The 20,712-nt window shown below is 43.4% G+C and overlaps 1 long non-coding RNA gene across 2 annotated transcripts in view; it reads right to left on the bottom strand.

Moving 5' to 3' along the window:
* Positions 1–10,007: 10,007 nt before the first annotated feature.
* Positions 10,008–20,712, bottom strand: part of LOC142013111 (uncharacterized) — a 90,716-nt gene continuing 80,011 nt past the window's right edge. For both annotated transcript variants that reach the window (XR_012645546.1, XR_012645545.1), the window contains exons 5-6: positions 11,298–11,415; positions 10,008–10,155 (exon numbers count right to left, since the gene is read on the bottom strand). This is a non-coding gene — a long non-coding RNA (uncharacterized LOC142013111). The remainder of the gene's footprint in view (positions 10,156–11,297; positions 11,416–20,712) is intronic.

Below are 20,712 nucleotides of genomic sequence, written 5' to 3'. Positions count from 1 at the left end.
TTCCAAAATGCTACTTAGATGTGTTGTTTTCTTACATAGGTGGGACAGCAGAAATTTATTATCAGGTTCATATAAATCACAGTCCACTCTAGCTACAGTTCTTGGTATATTCTGATAAAGGATGATTTCCCAGGACAGGAATATCTGGTTTCTGTCCATTTTGCTCAGTCTATTGTTAGATATTTAAACCCAGCTTGTCTTCATGCTAGCTGATCTCCTAAGGGCAAGTTTTAATTACTTTATAAATAGTCCCATACCAGCCATCAATGATTGATGAGCAAGTAAGGTGGTGCAGTGAATTAAGTATCAGGTTTGAAACCCTCAAAGCACAACTCTGATGACTCATTTGAAGGTCACAAACCACCCACTGAGAAGTCCTACTCACTAAAAATAGGTTCTACATTAGCTGACATTTTAAAAGAATTAAGCTACCCATCTTCACATTTTCAAAAAGCAATAGAAAACTGAGCCCCGTTCCACACACATGAACATTCAGAGTTAGTATATGACATGCGTAGTTGTTACTGTTTTGGTCGCCTTTTTGTGGCTATTAGTATTTCTTTTGTTATGAATGGTACAAGGAGAAGAAAGAAAAAATCAGTGTATTTGTATTTCATATCTATTGTCCCAGCTACCTGACTGTTTGAAACACTTTATTTTACAAATTTCAATGCTTTTTGTCCTGGAAATTAAATCTCTCTTATGAAAGGTTAGAGAAGAAATCTGAAATGTTTTTTTTTTGAGAACCTTACTTGAAAAAAATATTTTCAAAGTCAGACACCCACTCATAGAATCTACTAAGAAAACCACAGGCTCCTCCTACTACCCCAGCTTTAAAAAAATCTCCATTAACTTCCTTAGGGTAAGTGTATACTAGGGAAATAAGTCGATTTCAGATGAAGAATTCTGGCTATGGCATTTGCATAGCTAGAATCGACATGTCGGAATCAATTTATTTCCCTAGGAAAGACCTAGACTCTATACTTTTGTGTGCAATAGGGTGGAGTACAAGGTTGAGTGTTGAGCTCAGAGAGATCGATTTTGCCACATCTTCACCAAACACAAAAATGCAACTCCAGAACATGGACCCTGACTGGGTCAATCATCTGCTTAGTATGATGAAGTATTAGTTTTATGGGTTACCTTCCTGGCAGGCCAGGCCAGCAACCAGAGAGTGACGGTCACAGACTATCACACGAGTTCCTTAAGGGAAGTTGGATTCAGCATTGACTGTGGCCAGAGTGTTGCCTGCCAACTGACTGCACTGGAGATCTAATTGTAATGACTGACCCCAGTTGCAAGAGATCAGAGAGAAGAGTGTAGTCTGGAGAGAAGCAAGAGGAGTGTCTTTTCAGGGAGGATGCTAGTGATACCAAGGTGGAAAAACCTCTAGGGAGCTGGATAGGCTCCTGTGATAGAGACCTTGAGATTGGATCTGTAGAGAGAAATTTCTGAGGGAAGCTGATGGAGTCCCCTGGAAAGGGGAGGCAGTATGGAAAGCATGTTGGTTATAAACAACATAGGAGAAACTCTGCAGGGGCAAAATGGGAGATGGCTTCCATTTAACCCAAAAGGGAAGAAGAATTGTTAGTTTTCCTATTTATTTGGACTTAAATTGGGGTGTTTGTTATCCGGGAAGGGAACTGAACTTGTACATGATCTGGTTGGAGGGCCAGGCCACAGAAGACGCAGATAGGGACAGGCCATCACTGGTACCATAGAATGGCTCAGCATGGAGCACTAGATATGAAGTCTAGGCCTTGCAGTGCCTTGATTTTATGCCAGACAGCATGATGGAAGTACAGGTTGAACCTCTCTCATACGACACTCTCTTGTCTGGCACCATCTGTAGTCTGGCATGATTTTTGTTAGCTTAGGGGTATGGCCCAAGTTTCCCATGATACCATAAAGTTTGTTTACAGCCACCAATCCGGGCTCTCAATATTCTGTGCTGTTACTTAGCTCTAATTTACCCCTAAATGTCGTTAAGAGCCCAGTAAGCAGTGGAAGTATTAGCAATGCTGCTAGACCAGGGTTCAGCAACCAAAGAGCAAGAAGAGCCATTTTATTTTTTTGAATTTGGAAAAAAAAAACTCAGTAATTCAAGAGCTGCAATGCATGTGAATACAAGGCGGTCCTTAATAAATAACATCAAACCATACCTTTTATAGCTCCTATTTTGAGAACACCACACTGCACATATTAAAGGGGGAGTTATCCAACGTTTTGAGATCACATATTGTTAGCTATTTCGATTTGAGTTGTTCATTTTTGTGCTTTTAGATGTTCACCAAACTATTGAAAATAATCAGGAGAGGGTTGGTTGGTTGGTTTGTTTTTTACTTTGCAGTTATAGCCTTGGGATCTCCAAAGAAGTCCTTAAAGAGCCATATGTGGCTCCAGAGATGTAGGTAGCAGACACCTCTGCTAGACAATATTGATCTCCCACGGTCTGGCAAATTCTCTCATTCAGCACCAGTCAGGTCCCAAGGGTGCCGAACTAGAGAGGTACAACCTGTAAGAGCAGCTGCCTACGGTGACATAATCAGCCACTCCATCCCATCTGATATTCTGTCCAGGGTGAGAAAGTATTTTACACAAATATAATACACTTTTCTCACTAAGGCAAAGCTTTTCCTCAAATAGCTGGTCTTTACAGGAGTTCACGGGTAACACTTCATCCCACACTGTAATAACAATTATTGTAGAGATGAGACAATTACAGTATAATGTATTCTGCACTAACCACTGGACCAAACTACCAAAGGAAGTGGAGGATTCCCCATCTCTTGGATTCTTCAAGTCACAGTCAGAGGCTTTTCTAAAAGATGTGCTTCAAACAAATAAGTTATGGGGCTCAGTGCCGAAGAAGTGGATGAAAAGTAATGGGGAAGGGGTCAAACTAGATCAGGTGTGGGGACCCTTTTTGGGTTCGCGGTCCACTGACCCACAGAAAAATCAGTCAGAGGCCACACACACATGCAAGAGGCATAGTCTCTCTCCTCATGGTCAAGCCATGAGAGGCAGTGGGGGTGCCAAGGTTCAGGGCTCACCCCATGGCTGGATTAACTTTTCTGAAGGCATGAGGCTAGTAGATTTTGTGGGGGTTCCCCTAGACTCTGTGGCCCAAAAATAAGGGGTTCTTTACATGAGAGAGGGCTGCCACAGCGTGGCCTGCGGGTGCAGAGTCTGGGCAGGAGATAGGCTGCAGGAGCACAGTTCTGGTGGGTGTCGGGCGTGATCTAGGCAGGAGGGGGCAATTGAGTGGGGTGCATACGTAGTGCAGCTCCCAGGATGCAGGGCACAGATGCTGCCCAATAGTTGCTGGTACTGCCTTCACACCACTCCCTCGAGCTGTGACTTACAGACAATGGGGGCAATGGGGTGGAGCCGACAAGTAAGCAAGGAACAGAACTTTCCTGTGCTGCCATCCCACAAGCTGGGGGGAAGATGCAGGGAGGGGAATGAGAGTCTGCAGAGCTGCTTCCTCCCCCCTGCCAAGCAAAGCCTGCAGGCCAGATGAGGCCTGCAGGTTACCTTGATCTGGCCTCCGGGGCTTGGAGCTCCCCTACTCCACAGTGGGGATCTGGCGCTGTTGCTCCAGCCGCACAGGGGGATGCCAAGGCGAGAGACTTGCCCCCTGGCTGGAGCACCAGCACCAGCTCACCCACTGTGGGACAGGGGAGCCCCAAGCTGAATCCATGGCAAGCCATGGGCGAGAGGTTCCCCATCTCTAGGCCTAGATGATCAATTGGTCCTTTCTGACCTTAACCTCTTTGGCTATGGCTACACGCAAGTTTTGTCGACCAAACCAGGGTTTTGACAACAAAACTCGGGGAGCATCTACTCACAAAGTGCGTTTTGTCGACAGTGTGTCAACAAAACGCAGCCCTTTTGCCAACTGTTCTGCCTTCTCTGCAATGAGGCATAACGCTTCTGTTGACACATTTTGTCAACACAAAAGCTGTGTGGCCGCTCCGGGGGGTGGGGGTCCCTTTTGTCGACAGAAGGGTCATCCATGGTGCTGGTCAGCTGAGCAGTGGAAACACCCTGTTCACAGGAATCACAGCTCTACGGTCTCTGCCCAGCCGCTCTTAAAGCTGCAGGGGGCCTCAGAAACCCCATGTCAGGAAGCTAAGCGCGTGCAAGCAGCAGCATGCTCACTGTCTGTTCACATGCTGCACAGCCAGTAATGAGGACCCATGGCTGAAAGGCAGGCACCCCAAGACTCCCCCAGGACTCTCAGGGGAGCAGTCAGAGGGGCCCTGGACCCACCTTGGGACAGCAAAAATTGGGCCTCCTCCTAGACCAGGCCAGAGCTGGAGGACCTGCTCAGCCTGTAGGCCGAGGAGGGCATTCCCTTAAACTCTGAGCAAGGAGGCGCAACACCCCTGGTTACGCCTGCCTCTCCACAGCCCTTGCCAACCCAGGACACCCTGCCTGCCCGCTAGAGCAAGTGTGGGCAAAGGTCAAGGAGCTGCACAGGGGTATGTGCAGGGGCGGGACACGTACCAAAGGTTGGGGGTAGGGACAGCCACCTGCCTGTACTACGCCCATTTCCATCAGCCCCGGGGGCAGGGGGGATGATGGTGCCCAATGCACAGTGGCCATCCACATAGCAGAGGAGGCCATCCAACCTCCACCAGAGCCACAGCAGCCAGGGACACTGCTGGGGCCACAGCCCAAGCCAGGCACAGCCCCTGAATCCAGCCAGGGGACCATCAGCACTGCCCTGGACTCGGGCCCCTCCAGCAAGGCAACACCCTGGACGTCTCTGAACCTCTTCATGGGACCATCTGGTGAGTATCCCGTGGGTCACACACCCTGGGGCATAGGGGACAGGCACACATGGGGCCTGGCACATGACTCGCCAGGTTGCCCCTGGTGGGACGCCAAGCTGCAGGCACAGCACATGCAACCATGTGCCCGGCCGTGTGTTCCACTGAGACCCAGTGGGCAGCCCCCAGTATGGGCACCAGGCCACTGGCAGCCCCATGGGAGACTGCATTGGGCACAGGGCCATGGAGGGGTGGTGGCCCGCCCGCCCCTACCACACCTGGGAGTGGGCCAGCCATACAGGTTACAGCCCAACCCCACAGACACCACTGAGGAGTGCACCCTCGGCACACATGCAAGGCCACTGGTGACAGGCAGCAACCACTCTTGTGGACAGTGCTGTGGGCCTGCACATGAGTGGGGGAGCCCTGAGGAGGGCCAGGCTGCACCCAGCTTGCCCACCACCCAAGCAAGGACTCCTCTGTGACTGGACACCCTCCCCCACCCCAGGCAGCTAGCCTCTTTGTGGGTGCAATATAGGGTAAGGTAAACCCTAGAATTCTAGTATGAGTCCAAGACTGGTATTACCAATTCAGGGAAAGGCAGTGTGCAACAGGCAATGCACTGCACTGTCAACTTCCTATTTTACAGCACTACTTTTCATAACACTTTAATATTTACACTTTAAGTACATACAGTAAATTTCAGTTTTAAGTACTCATCTTCTCCCAATAAGCAGAGACCCAACTCCCTGGTAAGCCTGCAGAGGGGTTGCCATATAATTAAATTCACCCTCCTATCACTTCACCATCCTCCACATATGGAGTCCTAGTTCTACTGGAAGGGGAGATCTGTATTTAGAAGCTGTGCAGCCATGCAGACAGTCTGGAGTACTTTGCTTCTTCCACTAAAAGACTTCCCAGAGAACCACTCAACAGTTACAGACCATTAGAGGTTTGGCCTTCACAGGGAAAATGAAGTAAGTTTGTTTCTTCAGAATTATGCTGCTCTGCTTCAGCATGCCCTCACCTGCCCATATATCTGCCCCCAGACATTTTACAGTCCTTGAAGAGAGAATCTACAGATGACATTTAATAAAGCCCTTGAGAAGTATGCTTCCTGCTCCCCACCCATCCCTAAGGAGACCTGAAATGGGTAAGAGAACAAGAGTTGCTTCAAACACACTGATTATAATGCATAGAGACTGAACGTAAAGTTGCCAGAGGTATGTGATTACATGTTCTTCTGATTTTATTAGCAATTATTCCTACTTGAGAAACAGTTCACAATCAATTCATTGCATCTTGGGACAAAACCTGCAATTGTTTAAAATATACCCAAGATAAAGATTTCATCAAAGGTTTTCTCTTACATTCTGTTAGTGTGCCATGAATGCACAAGTCAGGTGCATTACAGTATTTCATTTGCTTGTGAACGTCTAAGCAGGGATGCCATTTTAATAAATGGCCTTTTATTGTATTTTCACGTTATAAGAAAATAATCAAAAACATTTCTCCTACATGAAAAACTGTTAGGGAAAAGCACAGTTCAGGCACATACAGCTGTGGTCATTAAAGTTTAGAAAAGTTCAAGTCAATCATTTAAATTGATCAATAGGTATCACTTGGCATCCCTTTGTGTTCTGAACTGAAGTGGGATCAGGCCTGTAGGCAGCATTGTTCAGAGACCCCTTGACCCAACCCACTGCCTAGGAGATGCCAACAGAGAAATGTACCAGAGGCTTTTGGGAGCCACCAGCAGTAAATGCCACTTCCAACTCCTTCCTGCACTCCTATCCCCTACCCCAGCCCAGAGCCTGCACCTCCACCCATAGCTAGTGTGCATCTCTGCCCCCAACCTGGTGAAAGAGTGAGGGTGGAGGTAGGTAAGCAATGGAGAGAGGGGAGATGGAGTGAGCAGGGTGTGGGTTTGGAGAAGGGGCAGGAAGAGAGTTTGTTTTTCTACTATTAGACAGTTGGCAACCCTCCCAGTTGGGCATGTGTAAACCCTGCATGAAGCAGCACACAGACAGAAATGCAACTAGCAATATGCTGGTCACCAACCAGCGTAGGTGCAGCACCATCCAAATGTCAGGTGGAACAGGTCCACACAGGTGCAGCTTGGGCATGCACATGGGGGGAGGCCCCCAATGACTGTTCTGCCACAGGGACCAGGATTGCTATTGGTACGCTTCGTGATAGCAGCCTCAGATGATGACACAGCATGTTTGCTTTGAGAAGACTTTCACAGCAGATTTGACAAAATTCAAACAAGGTAACAACGTGATATTTGCAAAGATGGTATTCAACCCAAGATTTAAAACTCTGAAGTGCCTTTTAACATCTGAGAGGGTTGAGGTGTGAAGCATGTTTTCAGAAGTCTTAAATGAGCAACACACTGAAATGGAAACTATTGAATCCAAACCACCAAAAAAAGAAATTGAATCTTCCACTGGTATCTTCTGACTCAGATGATAAAAATGAAGATAGAGTGGTGTGGTCTGCTCTGCTTTGGATCATTATTGGTCAGAACACATCCCCAGCATGGATACGTCCTGTGCAATGGTGGTCAAGGCATGAAGGGACATATGAATCTTTAGTGCATCTATCACGTAAATACCTTGCGATGTCAGCTCCAATAGTGCCATACAAATGTATGTTTTCACTTTCAGATAACATTGTAAATAAGAAGTAGCCCACATTGTCTCCTGCAGATTGTAACCCAACTTGTTGACCTTAGGGACTGGCTGAACTAGAAGCAGGGCTGAGTGGACTTGTCATCCCTGAAGTTATATGTTGCCTTAACTTTGATGCAGTTTTTTGTACCTAATTCTGCATTTGAAAGTTTAACTTCCATGATAATGGTGTCAGTTCAGGACTTGTGTTACGTAAACTGAATAATTTTTGTTTTTGTACAGTGCAAGTATTTGTATACGTTGTAATTTTAATACATTTGAAAATGTAGAACACAATCAAAATATTTAAATGATATTGTATTATTGTTTAGCATTGCAGTTAATCACTACTAGATTTTCAGTTGCTTGAGTTTTCCTTACTTGTCAGGTAACCACATCAAAATAATTCTACTCCAAATTCAATTTTTAATCATGTATTCTATTTCAGCTTTTGCACTTGACACATCTTGATCAATTAAAACAAACTGGTCTGTTTATTGGCAGTTTCACTGACTGGGTCTTTTGCACTAGCACAAAACACCTCGGCTAGATGCAGTTTCCGATGCAGGAAGGGAATGATTACACTGTACTTAAAATGTGGGCCAAAATTCTGGTAGAGTAAAGAATGAGGAAAGTTAATTGCTCAAGTAGTCCCATTAACTTACATAGCATTGCTCAGAAAAATAAAGCACTATACAATGTGAGTTTATCAGATTCCGACCAATTAGGACCTGTAAAATCCTTCATTTTCCCTTATACAGAACTTAAGTTTAGGATCTAATTAATTTTTCCAAGATGGACGGTATGTATGAAGGATATATTTTCTTTTAGGAAAGGTAACATACAAAGGTAATATTCAGAACAATTTTAAATCTGTTGCCAAAAACTGCATCCACACTGACTGAAATGATCTTTCATAATAGGAAGTTACTGATGAACAAAAAATTATGCTAGAGAAAACATTAAAATGACATCTGTTGTTCTGCTATGAACACTGAAAGCTAGGAAAGCAAACTAGGATTCTAGAGTTCTGCTCCAGAAGCCCTATTAACTGATATGAAGTTATCTTCAGTCTGATTAGGGGTACCTCAGTTTGAAAGCCAATACATCACACACAAGATAAATACAAAGGAAGGAACCAGTTAAGAATCCAGGAGCAAATCCAAACCCCCTAACCTCAGACTTTCAGACTGCCATTCTTGGTTCTTCTATTTCCAGGCAGACATTCCCACCTCTCTCAGTATGTAGGGATAATTGTCAAATAACTACCTGAGTATTACTAGGGTCGTATAACTAGCTACACTTCTAGATGGCATTCAAAACACTATGCACAGATACACACCACAAAGATACGGGCAGGATATTATTAAAATTCATGTACATTTGAGTAGGACAATATCTGTCCACAAAACCATGATGCACTGAAAACTTAACTGATAATGTTGATGCGCCCATCTCCTAGTCTGCTGCGTTGCACTTCACCACAACAGTGGGAAGCAGAGCACACTGAAGCACCCATGGGGCTCTTGGCAGTAGAGGTGGGGGGCACCACTGGGGGTAGCGTCTAGCTCCTTATGAAACATCCAGTGTTTGGTGAAGTGCTGAAGCATCAGTTTGCTTTGCAGACCTTAAGGCAGACTTGTCTGAGTCCTTTAATCTTTGCTCTGCACTGCAGCATGTCCCTCTCATATTCCTTTCTTCACAATGATCAAGAAATGTGCCCATAGATGTCCCAGTTCCTAGGGATCACTCACAGCGGGGACTGGAAAGACTCCTCTCCCCATGCACTGAAGAGATCCAACAGCTGCAGGACAGTCCAAGTGGGAGTGTTTGGTGTGATGGCCAGCCACGAACACCTGAGAAGGCATTATGAGGCCACCGCAAGAGGAACCAATCCAATAGGGGGTGAGGTTGGGGGTTTCCGAATACTAATGCTACAGGAAATGGGACTTAATTTTGTGGGAGTTGCTGGGCAGCAGAGTTCAAACTGTAGACCAGAATGGTTGCTTTGGAATTATGCTCCACTTCCTGGAAGTCAGAATCGGTGACAAAATTCCTCAAGGCATCCATATTCCATGTTTCTCAACAACACAGGATGAGGAAAAGACAGTGGAGCTGGAAGTTTTTTTGTCACCAATCATTGCTGTTTTTGCAACAAAATTCACATTGCCGTGTACAGACTTGCACATTTTTATTGACAAAATGTACTTTTCCTCAACGAAACTTGCCAGTGTAGACAAGCTGTGGATGAGAGGATGATCTTGAGGAAATATTCCATACAAACCTTTTAGAGGATATGCCCTCTTAGACATGAAGAATATTACAGTAGCTTCATTTATATTCTGGTCATATTTAAGAGTAACTAATGTGTGCATGGTATTTATAACATATTTTCTTTGAGATCATCAAAGAGAGAAAGCAGTCAAGTAGCACTTTAAAGACTAGCAAAATAATTTATTAGGTGAGCTTTCGTGGGACAGACCCACTTCTTCAGACCAAAAAGAAGTGGGTCTGTCCCACGAAAACTCACCTAATAAATTATTTTGCTAGTCTTGAAAGTGCTACTTGACTGCTTTTTGTTTTGATAGTATACAGACTAGCACCACTCCCTCCCTGTCACTATTCAAAGAAAGAGAAGCGGAAGAAAAATGAAGTTCCAAACACCAGATGTCACTCTTGGCTCATCTCTGGTTGATTCAATAGTGCTGTGGAGCAAAATAAAATTATCCTTTAACAACATGCATTTAAACTGATGATTTAATTTAAATCCGTTACAAGATAGATGCAGCCGAAGGTCTATATCTCCTATCAATGAGAAGGCATGTTTCATACATATAGATCATTAGACAACAACTTTCCTGTAACCCAGATATATAACTGTAAGGGTCCATACTTTGCGTTCACCCCTTTTACAAGTCTATGATAAATTTTGTACAAGGTGTGCCTTGTGAATAGAGCTGTCAATTAATTGCTGTTCATTTATTTCAGTCAGTGACTTAACTCAATTAAAAATTAATCACAATTAATCACAGTTTTAATTTCACTGTTAATAATGAATAATCAATTTTTCTACATTTTAAATACATTGATTTCAATTACAACACAGCATATGAAGTATACAGTGCTCACTTTATATTATTTCTATGACAATCATTTGCAATGTAATAAAAATAAACAAAAAATACTACTTTCAAATTCACCTGTAATTCCCACCTGGTAATGTACTTTTGCAATACTGCTCTTGTACAAGATGAACTGAAAATTACTCTTTTTTACATAGAAAATATTTGTAATAAAAATTATAGTGACCACTGTACACTTTGTATTCTGTGTAGCATTTGAAATCAGTATATCTGAAAATGTAGGAAACAAAATATTTAAATAAATGGTACATTTCACAGAGCAATTAAAACTGCAAGTCATCATGATTATTTTTTATCCTGTGATTAATCACATTTGACAGCCCTGATACAAAGCTCTTCACAGTCTGGAGAGGAACTACTCATTTGAGCAGCAAGGCCACCATCCAATGCCAATCCGAGGGCAAGGCGGGAGGGTGCCTGGTTCTGCATCCCTAGAAGGGGTGGGGCCTAGGGCAGTCAGACCTTAGCACTGCTCAGCTGAGGTGCTAGAGCCCAATCCATCCTTACCCGCCACATAGAGCAGCGCTGTCATGGTACTTTAAAGGGGCCACAAGCTCCAGCTCCCACCACTACCAAAGTAGCAGTGGTGGCCAGAGCTCCAGGCCTTCTTAAAAGGCTGGGCCCTGCGCCAACTGCCTCCTTTGTTGTTCCCCCTTCCCCCACTCCACCACTGGCAGGCCTGCCTCTCAAAAACCAGCACTTACCCACTCATGGTGTCTGAGATCAGCTAAGATGCCGGTACTGTCATTTCATAGGTCTGAACTCCTAAGGATGGGTGGCAAGTCATTCTCAGCTGAAGCACTCCAATTTTGTAATATTCACCTGCAGGGGAATACCAGAGGTCACAGCTGGCAGTGCTGCAGGCAAAATGTAAGGCTTTATTTTATCAGGCGGTTAATTGGTTTGAGCTATGTTTTATATTTCATCCAACAGATGGTCCAGCTTAGCTTTAGAGAGACGTTTTTGGCAGAGGAAGTTTTAGTTATGTCACAGTTGCCATTACTGTGGCGGTAATAGCTGTATTGTTACATTTTGTAATTAAAGCAGACACCTCCTAAGACAATAGATCCTACAGAAATTCATTGGATAAACACTGAACAATACATATCTTTCACAACCGTTTTGACTCATTTAGGTTAATCATCTAAACATGTTTTCAAACTCTTTAATTAAACGTGAGAAAATGGAAATACTTTTTTTTTCTTTTCCCCCTATGAACAGGCCTAAATCTAAGGAAAGGTTATGGCATAACTGGAGAATATCAGATGGCCACAAAGTCATATGGTAGGGATATGTTATTTATTTTGAAATATTTCCCCCATCTAGCATCTTAACATTTTAAATCAAACAGATTGCATAACACAAAGCAGCAGCCCACGTCCCTTAATGTAACACAGCTCTAAAACACTTTCTAATATCCATTCTGAAGACAAGATATACAAGCCATGAGCTCAAACTGCAAAAACTTGTGGCTGTGCATGTATTTAATTTTAAACCAATAAGAAGACCCATTAATCTCAGTGGAACTGCTCGGGCCATTAAGACCTAATCATGGGAGATGCTCAGCATCCCTATGTGGTTTGAAGGCCCTCAACATCTGGTAGGATCTCATCATTAGTATGGCCAAATTGAGCAATCCAATTTGTTCTATAACATTCTCACTCCTGTTCCTCACATCTTTGCCCAAACTCAGCAGTAACCACAAAATGAGGACTACAGGTGAAACACAGGGCTAGTTTCTGTGGATGATGATCCTAAGCAGAAAAGAGATAAATAGCTTACATTGCTGCTGCTATTGTCCACTTGCATTCCACGTTCAGTGTTTTCTAGACTGCACAAAGAACAGCTTTATTCCTTGTGAGCATTTTTTCTAAAAAATTGTTAACATATACTAGTTACCATGGCAACCTAGAATTGTCAGGTGAAAACAGTAGCACTGGAACAATTTTTAGGACAGGGGTGCAGAGGTTTTTCCCCACCAACCTTTTCCCATCTATGCCCCTCATTGCCCCGGCTTGGGGTCACAGCTGGGAGCGGCTGTGGAGCTCCAAGTACAGGGCGAACAGTCAGGGCCCCAGGGCCTGCAGCACTGCCCCTGGGCCTTGTATCTGTGACCCTGAGCAGCAGCAGAGTTCCTGGTGGCTGGAACCCTGGGACCAACAGCGGGGCCAGGAGGCAGGACTCCCAGGTGCTGTGCGGCTGGGACCCCAGGAAACTGCAGTGTCCCCAAATGTGGACTGGCAGCGGGGACCCTAGCCTGGAGCATAAAATCTCTGTGGGTGCTCCACTAATTCGTGTATCCATATTTCCCACTCCAATGGGTGAAAGACAATATTATCAAAAGATCTCAAGCTCAAGAGGCTTCACTAGCCTGACCTCAAAGTGTGACTCCTCAACATTGTCACTTGCGCCTTGTGTTTCCATGACTGACTGTGGCATTGGGTACAGTAAAACAAACAGTGATTTGACTTTGACAATGGGAGTCAAAAAGGCCTCTTGCCATGGAGTAGAACGTGACTGTTACTCTGATGTAAAGTATCAATTGAGTTTAACACCTGTTATAATAGAGCGGCTTACCTCATTTAAAGGACTCGCAACACTTCTTTAAAAGTGTTGCACTCTATTAATCCTGTCCACAGCAACAGGCCAATTGACCTTAATATCCTTCTTGAGGAAGCTGTGCTTTGGCACCTGCTGTCAAACACTGCCAAAGAGGCTTGTACAGAGACAATTTCAGTGGGAGTGTTACACTGATTGGATGTAACAGGATAATGAGGCAAAGGGCTCCCATAAGTCCCCGTTGACGTCACAGGAAGCTACTGTGTTCCTGCCTCAGCCAATCATCTACCTAGCAACGTGTTGCTCCACAGCCTGAAACCCACAAGGCTGAGTCAGCTGATCTTGGCTAGCCACAGCCATGCCACAAGTCTTTTATTACAGTGGAGACGTGCCATAGAAATTTTGGCTTTGTCGACACCAGCATTTCCCAAACTGCATTCCATGAACACTGGTGTTCCACGCGATGTGAACAGGTGTTCTGTGAAAAAATTTCGATGTTATCAACACAAGTCGTGTTCAGAGAAATCATGGTGCTGCACCGGATATGAGGATCCAGCTCTCCAGCAACATACCTAATACTAAGCGCATTTATGATCAAACGATGCAAAAACACTCTTCCCATTTAAAAAAACTGTCAAATATTCCTTACTTTTTCCACAAAATTTAAAAATATTTTCCATACCTGGTTTGTTTTTATTTCTTTTTCATAAAAATGTTTTTTAAACTTGAAGGAAGGACAGTCCTTTTTTTGAACAATATTGTCCTCTCTCTTTTAGTACAAAAGAACGACACTAACCTTCCTTCTTTCAGCTATTATATCGATGTTTTCTTTTGGGTGTGTACTTCATTTTTCAACTAACTATAGGGTTACTAACTGTCCTCCTATGAGAAGGGCATTAGTTGTTCATTCAGATGATAGAATTGACAGGATAACGAGCCTTGTGGATGGGGAGAAGTGGTAGATGTGGTATACCTAGACTTTAGTAAAGCATTTGATTCGATTTTGCATGACATTCTTATAAAAAAACTAAGCAAATACAATTTAGATGAGGCTACTATAAGGTGGGTGCATAACTGGCTGGATAACCGTACCCAGAGAGTAGTTCTTAATGGTTCTCAATCCTGCTGGAAAAGTATAACAAGTGGGGTTCCGCAGGGGTCTGTGTTAGGACCAGTTCTGTTCAACATCTTCATCAATGATTTAGATATTGGCATAGAAAGTACGTTTATTAAGTTTGCAGATGATACCAAGCTGGGAGGAGCTGCAACTGCTTTGGAGGATAGGGTCACAATTCATAATGATCTGGACAAATGGGAGAAATGGTCTGAGGTAAACAGGATGAAGTTTAATAAGGACAAATGCAAAGTGCTCCACTTAGGAAGGAACAATCAGTGTCACACATACAGAATGGGGAGAGACTGTCTAGGAATGACTACAGCAGAAAAGGATCTAGGGGTTATAGTGGACCACAAGCTAAATATGAGTCATCAGTGTGATGCTGTTGCAAAAAAAGCAAACATGATTCTGGGATGCATTAACAGGTGTGTTGTGAACAAGACACGAGAAGTCATTCTTCTGTTCTACTCTGCGCTGGTTAGACCTCAGTTGGAGTATTGTGTCCAGTTCTGGGCACTGCAGTTCAAGAAAGATGTGGAGAAATTAGAGAGGGTCCAGAAAAGAGTGACAAGAATGATTAAAGGTCTAGAGAATGTGACCTATGAAGAAAGGCTGAAAGAATTGGGCTTGTTTAGTTTGGAAAAGAGAAGACTGAGGGGAGACGTGATAGCAGTTTTCAGGTATCTGAAACAGAGTCATAAGGAGGAGGGAGAAAACTTGTTCTTTTTGGCCTCTGAGGATAGAACAAGAGGCAATGGACTTAAACTGCAGCAAGGGACATTAGGTTGGACATTAGGAAAAAGTTCCTAACTGTCAGGGTGGTCAAACAGTGGAATAAATTGCCAAGGGAGGTTGTGGCATCTCCATCGCTGGAGATATTTAAGAACATGTTAGATAGATGTCTATCTGGGGTGGTTTAGACAGTACTTGGTCCTGCCATTTGGGCAGGGGGCTGGACTCGATGGCCTGTCGAGGTCCCTTCCAATCCTAGTGTTCTATGATTGTATGATTTTCTCTTGTTGTTTTTATGTTCTCTGTAAAATAAGACATCTAAAAAAACCTCTCTCTTTAAATCAACTTTTAAGCATTGCATGCAGCAATTTTTCTATGTGAAACCCAACTAGCATATGTGTTCCATCAATATAGTTCAAGCCCAACAGTGTTCCATGGCCAAATTAGTTTGGAAAATGCTGGTCTACACTCACAAGTTTTGTTGACAAAAAAGGCCTTTTGGCAACAAGAGTGAGTCAGTACATGGGATGATGTAACTCTTTTGGGGAAAAATACCCTGTTCTGGTGACAAAATAGTGTAGACAAAGCCTTAGAACCAGATGCTTTATTGCTCCCGGTTTGCCCCAGGAGAAATGCAGATGAGTCAGTCACGGATGATTGATACTGTGATAGTGCTGACTCCAGGCTCAGTTAACTTCAGATCTTTCTCGGGTATGTTCTATACTAGAAAATTAAACCAGCCACATAGTTCAGAGTTGTGAAAAAAACATACCCTGACCAATGTGGTAAAGCTGACTTAACACCATACATAGGCAGCTCCAAATTGATAGAAGAATTCTTCTGTCAACTTAGCTACCCCCTAAATAGTGTTTACAGTACTATTGCGGCACACATGTTGCCATAATATTTTTAATGTAGACAAGCCATCAGGGCATAATGACTACTCAAGAGACAGGTCAACAGAAAATTAGGTGCATTGAGCAGAACTGCTCCTGCCTGTGCCTCACCCTTTCTGTAGATAGAGAGAAAATTTGGTTCTCTACACCTGTCAGCCTAGCACTTTATTAAACATATGAAATTCACCTATGCAGTGACAAACTGCAGTGAACATCAATTTACACTCATTACCCAAAATAAAAACATTCAAGAAATACAAATGTATCTGTCTTTATTAGCGACCCTCTGCTGTAAGAGCAGAATTCAAAGTGCATTGTAATCATCCTCTTTGCATCGCTGTACCTGTGATAAATCTGCCAGAGCAGTAACAGACAGGCATAATTAGGAGGACAAAGAACTTGTCCAAATGGATTTTCTTCCAGGTGCTGCACAGACATGGCTTAGACAGACGTGGTTCCATAACCAGTGACCCAAAAGGATAAAGCTTAAAGGATAAGAATTTGACTGACATTTCTAATGGAATATTTTTCTGACAAAAGTGTCACTTTCTCCAAATCAAAACTTTCTATGGGAATGTATTAATCCTGACAAAATTTTGCTTTGACAAAAAAAAAATAAGAGCATGTTGGTAAGGTGAAAATATTCCTTGTTGACCTTATCAGTATGAAAAACGAGAATGTTCCATGTGAAAATGAAAGTTAAATTTATGATATATTAGAAAATATAATATAGAAAGTAAAAAATCAGAACAAATTTTATTTAAATGGATCATTTTGATTGATGCAAATGTAATTTAAAAAAATTGTGGGTAATTCAAATTGGGGGGGGGGTAATTCAAATTAGGGGTGTTCTAATTCAAAACAAAAATAAATTTCAAAATGCTGAAATTTCCCATAAGATAGAAATTCTACATGTCTGTGAACTCTCATATAAAGGTTTCCTGTAGCCAAAATCCAAAAATAAAAGGCCTGTGACAGACATGATAGCTGAACATGAAAGAATAATGTTACCTTAAACTCGGACTTTCTAGATAGTCCCATTTTTTTAACCCTTGCTGAACAGAAATGTTTAGAATTCAGGAATGGGCAATAATTTTTAAAGGAAGGGTCGTGCCAAGGAAGTGGTCAAGGGTCACACTTTTCCATGACATTAATGGAGGAGATGAGAGGGCTGAGATGGAAGTGGGTGCAGAAGTGAGCTTGGAATAAGGGATTGGGGTGCAAGAGGGGGTGCAGAGGTTTGGGTTGTGACCTAGGTGACTGGGGTGCAGGGTCTGGGAGAGGGCATCGATGCAAGAGGAGGGACAGAAGGTTTGAGTTATGTGGGGTATGGGTGGAGAAGGGGAGCAGAGGATTAGGGTTATGTGGGAGCTGGCAGGGAGGGAGGGTCTGGGATACCAGGAGACTTACCTGGGAAACTCCCAGCCAGCAGCCCAGCTAATTTCATAGGCAGCCATGTTTTCTGTGAACAGCTATGAACTTGAGGAGTGGGATGCTTCAAACCAGAAGTGCCCATTGGCCAGAAATGAGCCAATGGGATTGTGAAGCCTCTCCCCTCTCCCCCTGGGCTCACAGCTATTGAAAAATAAACAGGGTCCTGAAGCTGCTTTTCTGAGTGGCACACGGGGGTGTGGAGGTGGAGGAATAGAGACAGCCTGAGGCACCCCACTGCGTTGGTAGGCCAGATCTGGCCACATTTTACCTGGCCATATTATAGATAAAAGCCTCAGCCTGTTCCTTCACAACAGAACCCCAATATTGCATTGCAGGAAGATTCCATTTCAGATGACCCACTTATTGAATCTCTTATCTACTGCATGATCTGATTTTCAGCCCCAACCCAAATGAATGTCACCTTGGACTCATCTTGTAAATGAAACCTAAATGTGTGTCAATAGAAACACAACTAAGAGGTACTACATACTACATTTAATAGAGGTAACCTTTTACAAAGCAAAGAGAACCAAGAGAGGACAGGAAACCCAGAACTGCCTCTGGAAAAGATGTTGTTACATTAGCACAGTGACCTGTTATGCCACAAATAGTGTCTCTTTGTATTAAAACCGGGTTTTTTGTTCTACTAGACATCAGCTCCCTATTTCAGAATGGATTATGTGGATTTGCACGGATGAGATTCTACATGCGAGACAGGCAATAATTCACATGAGCTAACAACAGTTTTTCCTGAGATGCACTGGCTTGCTTTAATAATGCATAAAACATTCAGGAAACTGTTCAACGTTGACATGGTGTGAAATTCTTTTTAATATTTAATACCAGTTCAAATTCAATTCTTGTGAAACTTTTATCCAACTTTATATAGATTGCTTATTTCACCGTGTTGCAGGAAACCTCAGGCTTGCAACAGGGCTGCAGTTAAGATAGCAATACGTGTCTTCAAGGTTATATCTACACTTCAATAAAAAATCTGAATAGCTGTGGCTGGACTGGGTCAGCTGACTCACGTGGGGTTCAGACTGCAGGGCTATAAATCATCATAGAACACATTCAGGCTCAGTCTGGAGCCCAGGTTCTGTGGCCCCATGAAGTGGGAAGGTTTCAGAATCTGAACTGCAGCCCAAACCCAAACGTTTACACGGCTGTTTTTAGCCCCTCTTCCTGAGCTCCATGGGCCTGTTTTAGCTGATCTCGGCTCTGAGATTCAGTGCCATGGTTTGTTTTTTTTAACACCACGTAGACACCGCCCTGAAGAGGTGCAAGTCTGTGGTTGCACTGGAAAATTGGATATTATTTCCATCTATTCAAATGCTGAGTAATAAAAAGCTTTACCAAATTGGAGAATATCTGAGACTTTTGCAAATGGGGCTGAGAAGGAATATTGCATCTTTCCAGTGGTTCATAAATATAGTACAGCAATGATATATCTCGCTCAGTGTCTGTGCCTGCCCCATGCAAGTTTCTGTCTGCTGCTTTCACAGGTTTCTCTATTGTGGATTTAATTTCTCCATTCCTGGTCCTTCAATGGGCCCCTGTCAGGGGCCCATTGACTTTAATGGGTGTTATGTTAATTTCAATGGGATAAATGACCTCACAGAGACAAAGGTATTAACATGCTGCTGACACTGTATTATATAAAACAGCTGAACAAGGTTGAGGGGGTGGGTCAAAATACAGAGCTTTGTCCTGTTTAGTCCCATAGCAAATATGCCATTAAAAATCTTTTAACCTTTTATGAAACACCCAAAGAAACAAGAAGAAACAGGTAAAGCATTTGAAAAGTAAAGTATTAAACAAGACTTCAATTTTAACAATATCCCGTTCCCTTTAGCTGTAGAGAGGTTTTAAAAGGAACTCTCCCTGCTTGACAATTTTTAGAAGCTATTAAAAAATAGTAACAACTTATATTGATGAAAAAGAGAAGATGTTAGATGAGAAGAGAGATGGGCTAAAAGTGTGGCGGCTACTGTTGTAATTACAGTAAGCTCTACCTCCTTGAAGACAAAAGCAAGACAAGAACACACAAAGGCTACATCTACATGAGAGGGTTTTGCTGACAAAACTGGCCTTTTGTCGACAAAACCCAGGGAGCCACTACACACAAAATGTGTTTCATTGGCAGTCTATTGACCAAACTTGGCACTTCTGCCCACAGTGTTCTGCCTCTCTGGGACAAGGAAAAATGCCTTTGTTGACAGAAGTAACAGAGAGATAGCTGTGCTAGTCTATATACTATCAAAACAACAAAACAGTCCTGTAGCACTTTAAATACTAACAGAATAGTTTATTAGGTCATGAGCTTTCGTGGGAGAGACCCACTTCTTCAGACCAGAGCCATACCAGAAGAAACTCAATATTTAAGGCACAGAGAACCAAAAATAGTAATCAAGGTTGACAAATCAGAAAAATATTATCAAGGTGAGCAAATAAAGATGATAATATTTTTCCGATTTGTCAAACTTGGTTCTGTGGTAGGATGTCTGCCTCTGCCATGCATGGGAGCAGGCCATCCAGACAGGGAACGACCCCAACCCCAGACACACTACCGTGGAGTGCAGCTCTTGGCTCACGGGCATGTCTGCAGATGTAGCCAGACAAAATCTCCCCACAACAGACCAACTTTTGCCTCCCACTCTAAGGTGCCTCAGAGCACACAGGGCACTGAACAGCAGTTAAACAGCAGAGTCTTTGATGCCTTCCTAAAGGGGCTCAGATGTGCTGCCTCATCGTGACCCCGAGAAACAGAAAACACAGATAGAGGGCTAGCAGGCTAACCGTTAACGAAGGGCCTCAGAGAACTGCCCTTGTTTGGCATTAATGGAGTGATGCACCCACACAGCCATCCCAGAAGAGAAATCTCCGCCCTTGCAAAAGAATGTCCTGTACTCCCAAATTCTTTATCTCCTGTCTTACAAGCGCAAATTAAGTAAGAATTGCCCTTGTAAAAACTGGCATCACAAAAGACAGACCGGTACAATCTGGCACCATAGATAAGAAAGAGAATACGTGACCCAAGGGGTATAAAGATGGGCCCAGCAGCACTCTAACTCTGAGTGCATTCCCACCATCTATCTGCTGGTCGGGTCAGGTGATTGCCTCCCAAGGTCCGCAACTGGGGATGCCCAACCTCGTATTCGTCTTTCCGCAGAATTGAGTGACCGATCCTAGCTTGGCTACGCTGGTATCGAGAGACGCAAGGAGGGTAAGATATACCATATTAAGGAAGGTAAGATGTACCCACATTAAAGTCTCCTTTTGGTGTGCACAGTTAAAGAATTAGAGCTCTATAGATAGATGCTGTTGCATTAAGACATCGTGGTATTGAATTGTAAGGTAACCTGTAAACACCTGTACTCT

This window comes from Carettochelys insculpta, chromosome 5 (genome assembly GCF_033958435.1).
Source record: "Carettochelys insculpta isolate YL-2023 chromosome 5, ASM3395843v1, whole genome shotgun sequence".
Taxonomy (NCBI): Eukaryota; Metazoa; Chordata; order Testudines; family Carettochelyidae; genus Carettochelys; species Carettochelys insculpta.
This window is presented reverse-complemented; position numbering and strand designations above follow the sequence as displayed.